Below are 10,766 nucleotides of genomic sequence, written 5' to 3'. Positions count from 1 at the left end.
AAAAAAAAAAAATGCTCAAAATCAATTTTGTTTCTCAATCCAAAATGTACTATTTTCTCTTCAATGATAAAATCAATTTTGTGCTAGAATAAAGTAGTTTATAAATAAATACTGATTAAAATCCTTACTATCAGGCCAGGCACAGTGGTTCATGCCTATAATCTTAGAACTCTGGGAGGCCAAGGCGAGTGGATTGCCTGAGCTCACCGGTTCAAGACCAGCCTGACAAAGAGTGAGAACCTCACCTCTAAAAATAGCTGGACATTGTGGCGGACACCTATAGTCCCAGCTACTAGGGAGGCTAAGGCAAGAGAATCACTTGAGCCCAAGAGTTTGAGGTTACCATGAGCTATGAAACCACAGCACTCTACTGAGAGCAACAAAGTGAAACTCTGTCTCAAAATAAATAAATAAAATAAAAGTCCTTAGTATATGTTAGATGAGAAATTTTCTTTCTTTTTTTTTTTAATAAAAGACTTATTGTTTTATTTTTGGGGGGATTCATTGAGGGTATAAGAAACCAGGTTATAATGATTTCATTTGTTAGGTAAAGTCCCTCTTACACATGAGAAATTTTCAGTTGTTTCAATCTATACAGCACTCTTAAATAAGAAATGTTGCTAATTCCTTCTCAGAGGTGAAAGGGCCTCTCATCCCAACAGTGTGCTGCCCCATCTCTGGGGGCTGGCCACTTAGTCTCAGGGTGTAGAGCTCCTACTCCCTAAAAACTCCAATCTCCCAGAACATTTGGGGTTAGAGAAAAGCCACCACAGGAGCTGCTCTGAGGTCAGCCAGTGAGAGAGAATGGGGGTAAGGACCACCAATCCTTTCCAGGGGGCTGCTAAGGAAGAGAACCTAGAGTTGATGTTTTAACATAAGATAACAAGAGCAGATAAGTGACAGATCAGTCTACAGAGGTATTAGTGAAACCTGCTGACAGTGGTGCTAATCAGAAATGCTGGAGAACCGGGAGGCACCCATAGCTCAGTGGGTAGGGCGCCAGCCACATACACCAAGGCTGGCGGGTTCGAACCCAGCCCGGGCCAGCTAAAATCAATAATGACAACTACAACAACAAAAAAAATAGCTGGGTGTTGTGGTGGGTGTCTGTAGTCCCAGCTACTTGGGAGGCTGAGGCAAGAGAATTGCTTAAGTCCAAGAGTTTGAGGTTGCTGTGATGCCACGGCACTCTACCAAGGGCAACACAGTGAGACTCTGTCTCAAAAAAAAAAAGAAATGCTAGAGAACCAACAAATGAATAAAAAAGAAACTGTAAAAATCTGATTTTCCTATGTGTAAATAATAACTAATTACAGTTATTATATGAACTGCTTATCTAATTACCATGCAGTACACTAATAATCCTGCATATCACTAAAGGTGTCAAATTATGAAGTATATGATTTCATCACAACACTAAAGTCCAACATGCTCAGGTTCCATAAATTGTTTAGTATATTTGTTTACTTACAACTTAAAGCTGAAATGAACAACCCTAGCAAAACAAGAACTTGTGTTATTGTAAAAAACATTAACAGTCACCAAGCACAACTGGAAACTAGAATAGCCAGAGCTTACGGTGGCTGAGAACACCACACAGAGATTCCAGGGGCAAGAAATGGTATATCTTGCAGTTTTATTCTGTATAACTATAGCTACACTGCCACTGCTCCCCTAGTCATTTGAATAAGGATTTTCCACCCCACATATCACCATTCGTCATTTGAAACTGTCAAGAATTTATAGTAACATGAAATTTGGAGTTGCATAGGCAGATAACTAAACTTTGACTGGCTGGATAGAAAAGAGCTCTCTCAGCATATAAGGTGTAGTTTGGGTTTTGTAATGACCACTCAGGGTTGGGATTCCAGAAATTACCAATCACAAAGTCCTAAGAGCTTGTTCTGCCTTTTCTAGAAGTTTTCAGTCTTGTGCCCAGTCCTTGAGCTTCACGAGCATTCTCATAGCCAGGACTCCAGGTGTGAGGAAGCCTGAGGCACCTCCGAAATAGCCCTGCTGGTTTAAAGATTACCCCACTGTTACTTACCCTGTGCACACAGAAGGAGCTTATTTCAGCAGGGCACAGACCAAAGCAAAGATAGGAAGGGATAGCTTTAAACTTTATAAAACCCTACAAATCCAAACTATACTCGATTTCACAAATAGTGCTGATCTGGCTTTCTGCACACTTGTCACTAAGTAACTACATAAATCCTGAAAGGAGTTTTCTTCTTTCGGTATTACTAGTTCCCACTCAGTTCAAGGGTTCAGAGGTCTTCTCTGTGGGATTGCTCATTTAGAGATTTAGCTTTCACTGTGATAAACAAAAGAATATTAAAACAAACTAGACTGATTTATGGGTCTGCTGGAAAAAAAAAAGTTATCATACAACTCTAGCCCTTCATCTACAAACTCCTACGTGCACCAAAATAAGTAATGGGGCTGTTCTAAAGCAAATACTGCCCTTGCGCTAAAAAGGGAGAAAAGTTTTTCATTTCCATTATGAATTACAAAAACTCCAATCCTTCTACAAAACCCCACTCTCCCATTTTACACTGTAATGCCACATTAAAGATACAAAGTCACAAGAGAGCTCAACCTTACAACTGCAAATCAACAGTCACTAAATCCTGTTGGTTCTGGGATCCCACCTCCTTCCACAGTCCAATTTGGCTTGTTTTCAACCCCAATGGTACTGCCTTCTCTGGCTCCCTAATTATCTTCTACTCCTAGTCAACCTCAACCCCTCTGATCCACTTCCCAAAAATCTGAAGTGATTTTCCTAAATTGCAAATCCATCCTTACCTTCAGTATAAAATCCAACTCCTTAGCATGGGCACTTCCCTCCACACACCAGACAGTTATCGCCAATTGTCTAAATGTGCCACACTCTTCAGACATCCATTCTTTGTACTCACACCCTACACTGTACCTTCTCTCCAGCTTAGAACAACTCTCACTTTCCCTCTTCTTTCTCTATTAGTTCTAATACTCCACTTAGACTTCATCTCTTCTAGGAGGAACATTTCCCTTATTTCCTCTCTTATGCTCCAGCATCCCACTGTTCCATAGCACTCCTCACACTATCTCCCCCATCAGAAAATCAGGAGGCTGGAACCGAGATTTCTTTTCTCTCTGTAACTCCCCTAGCCAGCACATGATCTGGCATAAACAAGGCACTCATTAAACCAAGAAACTGCCATTACACTTCAGTTCCAAATCAGCACAACTCTTCCTACCTCCCAAAAGAGTTATGCTAAAATTTCTGACCATTTAAATATTAAATGATGGTCTTTGACCACTAAACTACTAATGAGTCTAAGATGCTTTTTCATTAATGATAATGATAATTATGGCAATTGTCAGTTGAAGACACAGAACATGGTACAATGGACAAAAAACATTGACTCTGGATCCCAAAAGATGGAACTGAGTTTAGACAAATTACATAAGCCTAGGTCTGTGGTTTTATAGTAGAATTTATTTTAAGTCTGGGAATGTGTCTGGTATAATATTTGGCACAGACAGACCCTTCTCATCTCCCTGTGTACTGCATGACCCTGGGTATACAGTAGAGAAAAAGAAACATGTTCCCAGGCAAAAATTGATGGCAATAGAGGTGAGATCCTCAAAGAGGCCATTTTTGGCTGGAAGGTGAAAAAAGGAGCCTTTAAGGTCACTGGAATTGTTATCTTCATGATGGTTATACAGATATATATGTAGTTAAAAATATATTGATCTGTGCACTTAATATCTATGTACTCAACTACATGTAAATTATACTTCAACAATTTTTTCACTAATAAAAGAAACAGGCTAGGCGTGGTGGCTCACACTTGTAATCCCAGTACTCTGGGAAGCCGAGGTGGGTGGAATGTCTGAGCTCACAAGTTCGAGACCAGCCTCAGCAACAGTGAAACCCTGCCTCTAAAAATAGCCAGGCATTGTGGCAAGCGACTGTAGTCCCAGCTACTTGGGAGGCTGAGGCAAGAATCACTTGAGCCCAAGAGACTGAGGTTGCTATGAGATGTGATGCCACAGCACTCTACTGAGGTGACAAAGTGAGACTCTGTCTCAGAAAAAAAGAAAAGAAAAGAAACACATTCCCCCTGTGATAGAAGACAGCCCAAAAGACAAAGCTTTGAAGTCAAAGTATGTTTGCACACTGAAAGTAGTAACATCCCGGGACATCCCGGGATCACAGTGTTATTGCAAAGGGTAAGAAAATGCCTTGGTAAACCCAGTACTGGTAGAAGGCAGAATAAATTCCTCATAGAATAATGTATCACAATGTCCCAAAACTACAGAGAAGCTACCATATTTAATAAAACATATTTATTTCATGAAGTTACTGAGTTCATAATCAGTCATAATGTATTTTCTCAATAATAAATACTCAAAAATACAACCACAATCCTGTTAGCAGTGAAACAATTTTCTGAATTGTTTGAATTGTCTTTTCTCTATATCTATGGCAAAATGGCTGAGGACCTAAAAGGAGGCTAGACTTCCTCTGTATAAATGTTCATAATATTAACATTCACTGTGTTCTAACCACTCTTCTTTATACACACTACCTCATTTAATCCTCATGCAACCTTATGGGAGAAGTTCTATTAATACATGAGAGAACTAAAGCAAAGCAATTAAGAAAGTTGTTTTATGTCTCCCAAAAGGTGGATGGCAAAGCCAAGATTTGAGCCCAGGCACCTTGACTCCAGAGCCACTATCCAATAGGGCCTTTGCTTATTTTTATTTTGAACTAATATTAGGCTTACAGAAAAGTTGCAAATATAGCACAAAGAATTCCCATATCTCTTTTACACAGCTCTTATGTTAACATCTCACAGAAGCACAGTACAATTGTCCCTTGAACAACCAGGTTTGAACTGTGTCAGTCCAATTATATTCAGATTTTTTTCAACCAAACACAGATCAACAATACAATATTTGTAGGATGTGACCTCAGAAGCAGAAGGTCAGCTTTTCATACACATGGGTTCCTCAAAGCCAACTTTGGGGCTTCAGTATGTACAGATTTTGGTACATGCAGGGGTCCTGCAACCAATCCTCCACATAAACTGAGAAGTATGATGTACATCAATCAAAACTTAACAAATTAGTGCTCAAACTAGTAACACATGTACCAAAATTAGAATGATACAGAGAAGATTAGCATAGCTCCTGTGCAAGGATGACATGCAAATTCATAAAGCATTCCATATTTAAAAAAAAAAAAAGAATTAACACTGGTACAACGTTTTGTTTCTTTCTTTCTTTATTTATTTTTGAGACAGCCTCACTGTTGTCCTCAGCAGACTGTTATAGCATCAGCTCACAACAACCTCAAACTCTTGGGCTCAAGTGATCCACTTGCCTCATTCTCCCAAGTAGCTGAGACTATAAGCACCCACCACAACACCTAGCTAGTTTTAGAGACAGGGTCTCACTCTCTTGCTCAGGATGGTCTGGACCTCTGAGCTCAAGCAATCCACTCGCCTCAGCCTTCCAGAGTGCTAAGATTACAGGAGTGAGTCATTACTGGTATGGCCCCACACTGGTACAATATTCTTAACTAAACTACAGACTCTGCTGAGATTTCCCCAGTTTTTACAGTAACATTCTTTTTCTATTCCAGGATCTTACATTGCATTTAGTTGTTACCTCCCTTTAGTATTTAATCTTATGACAGTTTCTTAGTCTTTCCTTGTCTTTCATGGCCCTGACACTTTCAAAAGAACACTATCAGGTATTTTGTAATATATTCTTCAGTGGAGTTTATGTTTTCTTGTGATTAGACACTGTTATGGATTGAGGGGAAGAATACAAGAGGTGAAGGGTCCTTCTCATCACATCATATTGGTGATGTTAACCTTGATCACCCACTAATACTAGGGTCTGCCAGGTTTTTCCACTATACAGTTACTATTTTTCTGTCTAGCCTACACTTAAGGGGAGGGGAATTAAATTCCATCTCCTCGTGAGAGAACTACTAAAGAATACGTGGAAATGGGTTGGAAGCAGCATAGTAATCAGTAAATATTTTATGGGAGATATTCTGAGGCCATGCAAATATTCCACTTCTCCTTAAACTTTCACTCACTAATTTTATTCACTGGCAACTTGCTTACAGCACTTATTACTGTGGTATGCTAAAGGTGATTTTTTTATCCCCCTCTTTCTTTCCACATTTATTAATTGGAATTCCTCTATAAGAAAGAGCTATCTGTTTTCCCCCATCTATTTATTTAGTCATTTGTATTGTGAACTCATAGATATTTATTTTATTGTTTGGTTTACCCAATACTATTGTTGCTTATTTTGTTCAAATTGTTCCAGCTTTGGTTATTGAGAGCTCTTTCAGGTTGGCTTCTGTGTCTTCTTGACATGTCCCTGTCTTTTTCATTTTCCCTTCCATAGTCCTGGAATCAATTCTCCAGGGAGCTGAAAGGGCCACTTTTGCTCAAATCAACGCAATTTCTTATGAGAGTTGTCAAGTTTTGTATTCCTAAGTATCTCCTATTGTGGATGTACAACATATAGTGATTAGGCACTAATCAGTATTTGCTAATGGCTCTGGAAATACACACAGAGAGAGCAACTGCCCATTCACGCACTCACACAGCTGGGAAGAGGAGACAAACATCCTCTTCTTCTGACCTACCCTTCTGGCCAAAGTATATAAAAGACCCACTCAGGCCAGGCATGGTGGCTTATGCTGGTAATCTCAGCACTCCGGGAGGCCAAGGTGAATGGACTGCCTAAGATCACGAGTTTAAAACCAGCCTGAGCTAGAGTGAGACCCCGTCTCTAAAAATAGCCAAGCATTGTGGCAGATACTTGGAAGGCTGAGGCAAGGGGTCACCTGACCCCAACTCTGAGGTTGCTGTGAACTATAATGCCAGGCACTCTACTTGGGGACAACAAAGTGAGACTCTGTCTAAAAAAAAAAAAGCCCCACGCATTTGCCAGCATATACTAAGACAAGGACAGAAATCAGTAGTTCCATTCCCCTGTCTGACTGCAGCTGCTTTAAAGATGTGCTAATACACCTTTCTTTAGACACCAGCCAAGAAATGCTAAAATCACTGTCCTTTTTTTTTTCTAAATGGATGGGAAAACTGAGATATAAGAAAAGTTAAAAATATTCCCAAGATCATAAGGTAGAGGTAGGACTGGCAGGAGGACCCCTAAGAAGCACTGCTCTCCCATGCTCTTCTCCAAGGCACTCCAAGAGGGAAAAGTTCCTGGTGACAATGTTTTTCTGTCTACCCATGTCCTCTTCCCTTCAGAGTTCAAGCAGGTAGAGATTAAGGGATACAGCTAAGAAATGCATGCATTTACAGAGTCTAGCGATCTAGACAGACCTAGGCCAAGTTAAAATAGTATAACAAAAACAAACTTAAGGTTGAAGATTTCATCCAGGTATCTATACATCAAAGGCTAAAATCAAAATCAATGAAGGAAAGAGATAAAAGATTTTGTTACACTCAAATCCAGATGGCCACAAAACCCAAAGACCAAAGAGGTTAAAACAATGCGGGAAAGCAATCAGTTAAATCTATAGGCGTCGAAATTTACAAGGCCCAGTACCTACCTGCTAATGAAGAAAACTGATGCTAGCCAGATTCATCATCCGATGACTCCAATAACCTCATTATTTCATCATCAAAAGAAAATCAGATATTATCTTGAGGAGAGAAGTATAAAAAAATAATAATTTTCAAGCTCAGCACCCATAGCACAGTGGTTATGGCGCCAGCCACATACTCCAAGGTTGGCAGGTTCAAATCCAGCCCGAGCCAGCTAAACAGCAATGACAACTGTAACAAAAAATAGCCAGGTGTTGTGGCTGGTGCCTGTAGTCACAGCTACTTGGGAGGCTGAGGCAAGAGAATTGCTTAGCCCAAGAGTTGGAGGTTGCTGTGAGCTGTGATTCCATGGCACTCTACCCAAGGCAACATAGTGAGACTCTGTCTCAAAAAAAAAAAAATTATAATAATAATTTTCAAAAATTATAGGAGCAGCAATAATGGTGGGTATTTGCTTACTAGATAAAACAGTTAATGCCCTCCATATCCATGGGTTCTATGCATCTGTGGATTCAACCAATTGTGCTTCAAAAATATTTAGAAAAGGCCAGGCACAGTGGCTCATGCCTGTAATCCTAGCACTCTGGGAGGCCAAGGCAGGTGGAATGCTTGAGTTCAGGAGTTTGAGACCAGCCTGAGCAAGAGCAAGATCTCTTCTTTTTTTTTTTTTTTTTGAGACAGAGCCTCAAGCTGTCCCCCTGGGCAGAGTGCTGTGGCATTACAGCTCACAGCAACCTCCAACTCCTGGGCTCAAGTGAGTCTCCTGCCTCCGCCTCCCAGGTAGCTGGGACCACAGGCGCCCGCCACAACGCCCGGCTATTTTTTGGTTGCAGCCGTCATTGTTGTTTGGCGGGTCCGGGCTGGGGATTCGAACCCGCCACCTTAGGTGTACATGGCTGGTGCCTTAGCCGGTTGAGCCACAGGCGCCAAGCCGCAAGATCTCTTCTTTACGAAAAACAGAAAAACTAGCCAGGCATTGTGGCAGGCGTCCCGGCTACTCAGGAGGCTGAGGGCAAGAGAATCGCCTGAGCCTAAGAGTTTGAGTTGCTACAACTCCATGGCACTCAACCCAGGGCAACTGAGTAAGACTCTGTTTGAAAAAAGGAAAGGTAAGACTCAGGCAAATCAGCCCCCAGAAAAGAAAAAAATAACCAACAAAAAAAAGAGATGTGGAGGGGCCAGGCACAGCAGCTCATTGCCTTAATCCTTATACATTTTGGGAGGCTGAAGCAAGAAGATCTCTAGAGGCCAGGAGTTCAAGACCAGCTTAGGCAAAAGTAAGAACTTCTCTCTATAACATTTTTTTAAAAATTAGCTGGGTATGGTGGCATGCATCTATAGTCCCAGCTACTCAGAAGACTTACTCCTGAGTCAGGAGGATTACTTGAGCCCAGGAACTTGAGGTTACAGTGAGCTATGATGATGCTACTGCATACTCTATTGGGACTGACAGAGCAAGACCCTGTCTCAAAATAAACAAACAGATGATATGGAAGCTTATACACAAATTGGTTTATCAGAATGACAAACAAACCTCATAACAAGCCAATTGGAGGGCATCAACATTAAGATAAAAAACACAGAAGTGATAAGAAATCACTTTTATAGATTACAATGGATAACTCTCCTCCCCAAAACTCTTGGATCTAGCTTCTACTACAACATTTCATTAGTACTTGCAGCATTATTCCAAATTTACAATTATATACATACGCCTTTCAGTAAACACAGATATTTTTAAATGACTGTGAAATTTCATCCAAAAGAATTAAGTGTTCATAAATAAATGCCAATTGACCTAGAAGAAGCTAGGGTACCTAGACTGTCATTCTCACCAGCTCTCTCTGTAAATGAACTATAAAGTTGACAAAAGAGCAAATATTAAAGAGACAGATAACCATAAATGATGGTCAGCAAAGATTAATTGAGTCTAACAGGTCATGATGGGTAAGGAAAAGATTTTTTTAAAAGACAGAGGCCAAGATGAGAGAATGGCTTGAGGCCAGGAGTTTAAGACCACCATAAGCTGAACAGCAAGACACCATCTCTATAAAAATAGGAAAATTTGGCCAGGCTTGGTGGCTCATGCCTGTATTCCTAGCACTCTGGAAGGCCAACGCAGGCAGATCCCAAGTCCTTTGGCTCAGGAGTTCTAGACTAACCTGAGCAAGAATGAGATCCCATCTCTACTAAAAACAGAAAAATTAGCCAGACATTGTGGCAGATGCCTGTAGTCCCAGCTACAGGAGGCTGAGGCAGGAGAATCACTTGAACCCAGGAGCGTAAGCTGCTATGAGCAAGGCTGACTCCGTGACATTCTAGCCTGGGGCGACAGAGTGAGCTTCTGTTTAAAAAAAAAATAAAAATAGCACTCGGCACCAATAGCACAGTGGTTATAGCGCCAGCCACATACACCAAGGATGGCGGGTTCGAACCCAGCCCGGGGCCAACTAATCAACTGCAACAAAAAAATAGCTGGTATTGTGGCAGGCTCCTGTAGTCCCAGCTACTTGGGAGGCTAAGGGAAGAGAACTACTTAAGCTCAAGAGTTGGAGGTTGCTGTGAGCTGTGACACCATGGCATTCTACCGAGGGTGACTTAGTGAGACTTAATCTCAAAGAAAAACATAAAAATAAAATTTAAAAAAAAAATAAGAAGCTTAGCCAGCTGCGGTGGCATTTGTCTGTAGTTCCAGCTACTCAAGAGGCTGAGGTGGGAGGACTGCTTGAGCCCAGGAGTTTGAAGTTTCAATGAGCTGTAATGAGCCACTGTAGTCTAGCTTTAGACAAAGTAAGACTCTATTGGGGGGGGTGGCAGGGAGACAACTCTATCAATTTGTCAACAAAAAACACTTAGTGAAAGTCCTGGATCTTATACAGCCTTTCTTTAAAAAAACTTAAAAGTGAAGCAGTAAGTCCTGGATCGTTTACTTTAAAACCTTTTTGAAAGTTTGCTCTGGGCTCAGCGCCTGTGGTTCAAGCAGCTAAGGCACCAGCCACATACACCTAAGGTGGTGGGTTCGAATCCAGCCCGGGCCCACCAAACAACATGATGGCTGCAATCAAAAAATAGCCAAGCGTTGTGGCAGGCGCCTGTGGTCCCAGCTACTTGGGAGACTGAGGCAGGAGACTCGCTTGAGCCCAGGAGTTGGAGGTTGCTGTGAGCTGTGATGCC

The 10,766-nt window shown here is 41.2% G+C and overlaps 1 protein-coding gene and 1 non-coding gene across 7 annotated transcripts in view; one reads left to right on the top strand and one right to left on the bottom strand.

The window, feature by feature from the left end:
- ANKS1A (ankyrin repeat and sterile alpha motif domain containing 1A) overlaps nt 1-10,766 on the bottom strand; it is a 216,754-nt gene that overhangs the window by 189,664 nt on the left and 16,324 nt on the right. The gene's annotated exons all lie outside the window — the stretch shown is intronic.
- On the top strand, nt 5,123-5,229 carry LOC111725112. The gene has a single exon (XR_002773256.1). It is a non-coding gene; the product is annotated as a U6 spliceosomal RNA (small nuclear RNA).

This window comes from Otolemur garnettii, unplaced genomic scaffold (assembly GCF_000181295.1).
Source record: "Otolemur garnettii isolate 467f Iridium unplaced genomic scaffold, OtoGar3 scaffold00031, whole genome shotgun sequence".
Lineage (NCBI taxonomy): Eukaryota > Metazoa > Chordata > Mammalia > Primates > Galagidae > Otolemur > Otolemur garnettii.
Note: the sequence above shows the minus strand (reverse complement) of the source record. Positions and strands in the feature narration are given on the sequence as shown.